The sequence below is a fragment of the Nycticebus coucang genome, chromosome 4 (assembly GCF_027406575.1).
Source record: "Nycticebus coucang isolate mNycCou1 chromosome 4, mNycCou1.pri, whole genome shotgun sequence".
Classification (NCBI taxonomy): Eukaryota; Metazoa; Chordata; class Mammalia; order Primates; family Lorisidae; genus Nycticebus; species Nycticebus coucang.
The window spans coordinates 93,144,532-93,150,035 of record NC_069783.1 but is presented as its reverse complement, the minus strand read 5'-3'; the positions used below and the strand labels follow the sequence as shown (position 1 = coordinate 93,150,035).

The window sequence follows — 5,504 nt, the reverse complement described above, 5'->3', positions numbered from 1 at the left end:
ATTCTGCCCTTCCAGGAAAAGGCCTGAAAGGTTGCAGGAAGCCTCAGCTGGGAGCTGACCAGGCCTTGTGTGAACTGACATAAAATCTATTTTTTTTTTTTTTTCCAAACAGAGTCTCACTATGTCACTCTTGGTAGAGTGCTGTGGTGTCACAACTCACAGCAACCTCAAACTCTTGGGCTTAAGCGATTCTCTTGCCCCATTCTCCCGAGGAGCTGGGACTACAGGCGCCTGCCACAATGCCTGGCTATTTTTGTTGTTGTTGTTGTTGTTCTAGTTGTCATTGTTTAGCAGGCCCAGGCTGGGTTCAAACCCCCCAGCCCCAGTGCATGTGGCCGGCACCCTAACCACTGAGCTATGGGTACTGAGCCAAACTGACATAAAATCTTAAGTCCCCACGCCCAGCCAACTGAATGGAATTGGCCTGCTCTTGGCCATGAGGATCCCAGGAATACCCTACAGCTGAGTTGCTGGCCATGAGGAGGCATATCTGACCTCCATCCAAACCCACCTAGGAGAACAATTGTTCCTTCTCTTTTCCTCCCTGCAAGAACCAGATGTCACCACACCCAAATAAAACTAAAGATAAAGTCCTATCTCTGCCAGGTCAGCTTGGTTCCCCATCCATCCCCCATCCTCTCTGGTAATCTCTTCCTGCTCCTCAACAAATTCCTCTTTTCTCCCCTCCTAAAACCTCTTTTACCACCATGTGGCCTAATTGTTAAAATTCTGTGCTTTCACTGCAACGACCGGGTCCGATTCCCGAAGAATAAAATCGTGTAAGTGAAGCATTTACTTTCACTCCTTTTTGCATCTTCTGCTTTGCCACCTCCCATACCCCATAAAAACCCAGAGGAAACTTCTAATTACTGAGAAGGTCCCTTTTACTTTGAGGTCTCTGTCTTCCTCATGGAGTCCAAGGAGTCACAGACAGATTCCTCTCAGGCATAAAACTCTGCTTGTTTTATATCATATTACCTCATTGGCTTTTCAGGATACTGGAAATTACTATTGTGAAAAGTACATATATATTTTTATATATAATGGCTATACCAAATGACAACGTTAAAGGTGGCTAAATATGGTTGTTCAATATTTATTGTTATGGGGCCTCCTCTTCTTGCATTTGTTGGTTTTCAAGGCAGCTGCTTGCCTCTTAAAATGTCTGGGTTTCAGGCAGCTGCCTGGGTCCTCAGTTCTTGGAGGGCTATTGGCTGAAAAATGACCAGACACCCCAAAGTTAGGCAAGCAAGAAACAAGGTTTATTGAGAAAGAGAAAGATAGATTTATGGAGTGAGAGTTAGATACAGGCTTACAGAGCTAGATATGTTCACCATAGACAGAAAATGGGCCTCATTGTGGCCACGAAGAAAAGGCAAAGAGGCAAAGGTTATGGCCAGAGGTGCTGTTTTATACCACCAGAGTCTAACTGTGCATGCGGACCTCCCATGAGCCCCTCTGAGAGCCCCCTGGGGTGTGGACCACCATGTAGATTTAAGCTAATGACATGATAATTAATCTTAAGGCTGTTCTAGGTCACCTTCAAGACTCTACTGTACCTGTTGGTAGGCGGATGGGCCAGAGAGCCTTCTACATCTTTTTGCAATTGTCAGGCTAAAGTTCTGATTGATAGATTGGTAGGGCAGGCTCTCCTCCCCAGGTGTGATCAATCACTTGTGATGAATTAAGGTGAGCAGTACCTAGATAGGGGTGTGGGGACCTGCCCTTGTCCTCCTTCTCCAGGAAAGCTGGATTCCTACCTAACTACCTCCCTAACAAATTCAGATAAGAAAAGCTTGGTTTAGGCACCTGGAAGCTGTAGGCTGGAGGACCCACACTGAGGGATAAGCCCCAGGGAGAAGGGGTGCACTGGTCCCTGCATGGGCTGATTACTGTTGGGTTGCTCACTAGCTTTGGAAAATGTTCTTTCAGTGAGGTGCACTATTGAAAAGTTGCACTGTCCAGTCCTGCAGTGTTTCCCTCTTTGGGGAGACCTAGGACTCCGTGCAGAAATGAAATCCTTGGTTTTTAGGGCTCTAAGTATTCTGTCTTCCAGCTGTACCGGTGCCAAAATTGCAGGCTTTCTTCACCCACCTCCATGAAGGGGCTCCACTCTAAAGGCAGTAATCTAATTAAGAAACTAGCTAAGTGGGTCCACACCTATGGTGTATCTTAGAAGGGTACAGGTGAAATATACTAAATGTAGAATATAAAAGTCTGAAAGAAGGCTATGTTAAAATATTTCAGTTGAAAATATTTCAAATGTATATAAAACCAGCACATTGTACTTCATGATTGCATTATTGTACACAGCTGTGATTTAATAAATAAAATAAAAAGGAAAGTGTCCTAAAACTGTATGTTGTTTTTTTTTTTTGAGTAAAAACATGGAAGTAGACACAAATAAAGATCATTTTAACATTTAAAAAAATAAGAAAAAAAAGAAACTAGCTAAACTGAAAAGACCACCTATCAGACTAAATCAGTCTACAGTTAGCTGGCTACAGAAGAAACTTTACCTCTATTAAAAAATATACTCCCTTTATAAGGAGTATTTTACCTCCTTGGCCTTCAGGGGGCTGCGGGGTCGCATGCTGATTGTGTGAAGAATTTTTTTGCTTATGCTTATCTGTGGTGTCAGATATCACAAAAAGGTATGCATGGACCTTGTATTTATCTAGCTCATCAGCTTTTGTTACTATTTGTGTATTTAACGTGTGGCCCAAGACAACTCTTATCCTTCCAATGTACAGCAGAGAAGAAAAAAGAAAAGGTTGGACATCCCTGAAGCCATTAGAAACTTACAGGATGAAAAGGATGACTTCTCCAAGTTTATGTAACAAATCTCACCTATGGTTATGGCTAGAGGATCAAGAACTCAGGCCTAAATTTAGGTCTCCGTTCTGCGCATTGAGACATAAACGTTCTACCTAGTTGCATGTCTTTGGAAATGCAAATATAGAGTTGCCTAACAACAACTGTCTAGGGCAATGAAGCAAGTAATGAAGAGATTATTAAATCTAAAGTGGGGAAAAAAGCTTTTTTTAAAAACTGGCAAATAAATGGGCAGTGCCTGTGGCTCAAGGAGTAGGGCACCCATCCCACATGCCGTAGGTGGCGGGTTCAAACCCAGCCCCGGCCAAAAAAAACACACACAAAAAAACTGGCAAATAAAAAAATCATTTAAATCTGTGTATGTAAGATCTGCATCACTGTGTCTGTATGTCATAGTTTTGAGATTCTCTTGTGTAATTTAAAATCTTGAAGTCATGTTATGTTAAATTAAGTAGTAAATAATCATAAAATGTCTGAGTCATTTGTAGGTAAATTAAAATACTGAAATAACTATGAATCAGAAGTTTAAGTTTACATACTTCAATATATACTTTAACATGATATAAAAGGCTAAAAATGTTTAGATTTATTGAAGACTGATGATAGATCAAAGTTACTTTACTTCCTAGGTTTTTTATTAAAAATAAAAGTTACTAATTATTAACATTGTAACTATCATAAGTAACTAAAAAGTTGTAGATATTAAAAAATTCTATAGTATAAACTCCATCAAAAAGCAAGATGGTTTTTGATAAAAGTTTACACAAAAAATAGAAATATGGTTTTGTTAAATGAAAATTAATCTTGCCTAACTTAAAAGTTTTTCAAAATTGTTTTAAATTAAATAATTTTTTTTTAAATTTAAAACAGTCTCACTTTGTTGTCCTTGGTACAGTGCTATGGCATCACAGCTCACAGCAACCTCAAACTCTTGGGCTCAAGTGATTCTCTTGTCTTAACTTCCCAAATATCTGGGACTACAGGCACCTTCCATGACATAGACGGAGTCTTGCTCTTGTTCAGGCTGGTCTCGAACTCCTGAGCTCTGGCAATCTACCTTTCTTGGCCTCTCAGAGTGCTAGGATTACAGGTGTGAGCCACCGTGCCTGGCCTAAATTATAAAAATTTTTGTTTACTTTCCGAGTAAACTTTAAAAAAGGGGAGAGGGAAGAAGGAAAACAGATTCAATCTGCCTCTTCATTAATTTGTCTTTCAGTTTAATTATATCTTGCAATTGTTTGAAAAACTAAATCTTCTCTCCATTAAAGAGTTAAGGTGTTTGCTTTTTGAAATCTCTGAATTATCACTTTGGCTAAATAAATTACTTATTGTATAATAACCTGTGAGCCTATTTTAAACAAGTGTTTTAAACCTTTGGTATTTGATACATTTTCCAAAATCAAAATTCTAAATTGAGTTCTCAAGTCAGCTTTTAAAAATTAGGAACTTACATGCACAAACAAAAAAACATGCTAGGATTAACCTGGTTTGTTAAACCATATAGGAAACATTGTCAAATATGAAATGGTGTTTAACTTTCTTTGGGTTGTATTTGTATAAATACATTGTATAAGGTCCCTAAAATTCTGATATATCTTTGTATATGTTATCAGCAATAATTATTATTTTGTAAAATTATTGTATGCCACAAAAATAACCTGTTTTCTTTATCAATTGTCTCTCTCGCTCTTTTTTTTTTTGAGACAAGTTCTCACTCTGTTGCCAGTCTAGTGGCATCATCATAGCTCATAGCTCACTGCAGCCTCCAACTACTGGGCTAAAAGCAATCTTCCTGTCAAGTAGCTGAGACTACAGGCATGCACCACCACACCTGGCTAATTTTTCTATTTTTTGTAAAGACTAAGTCTCACTCTTGCTCATGCTGGTCTTGAACTTCTGGCCTCAAGCAACCCTCCTGTCTTAGCTTTCCAGAGTGCTGGGATTACAGGTATGAGTCACCTTGCCTAACCATCAATCATCTCTTTAATCTCAACTATTCTAAGATTTTTTTTTTTTGGTCATCCATAGGCTATTATTATTTTACATTGACCCTTCTTTGAAAAACAGTCCAAAATTTGCTTCTTTAAGAAAAGTCATGAAAAGAACTGACGAGTAGTCTTGAATATAGGTTGATGATAATTTTGGAGACCCTACCACTTGAACTAGAAAAACTCTCAATACTTCAGTTAAAAAGCCAATGTATTCATGAAGGTTACTAATCCAACATCAAATAGAAAAAAAAAAAAAAACTCTGAAGACTGTACTTTCAGGGTTATTTCTGTAGTTCATTACTAGAGAAGTTTCTCTGAATGTGTAGAGCAGCAAAAAAACTTAATTCAAGTTGGGCGGAGGATGAACAAGGAAGGGAGGAGGGGAAAAAGGGAGGGTTTGGAGTGCTCCCACTTAGTGAGCACAACGTAGGGGTGTACGGCACACCTTTTGGGTACAGGACACAACTACAAGAGGGATTCTACCTAACATTCAAATATCATGTGCCGCACCCCCGGCATTTAGCCGTGGTGAGGTGGCGCTGTCCGCGTTGTAAAACACGTGGTTAGGTGGTCTGTGCTCCCCGGAGCGATACCCCCAGCCCCCCTGGTATGCGACAGCAGCGCAGAAGTTGCCTAGCATACTTTTTGATGAACGTAATGACTCACGAGGTGCGGCAT

The 5,504-nt window shown here is 39.6% G+C and overlaps 1 pseudogene; it reads left to right on the top strand.

The window, feature by feature from the left end:
- The first annotated feature begins 5,089 nt into the window (after window positions 1-5,089).
- On the top strand, window positions 5,090-5,177 carry LOC128585019 (uncharacterized; annotated as a pseudogene).
- Window positions 5,178-5,504: the final 327 nt, after the last annotated feature.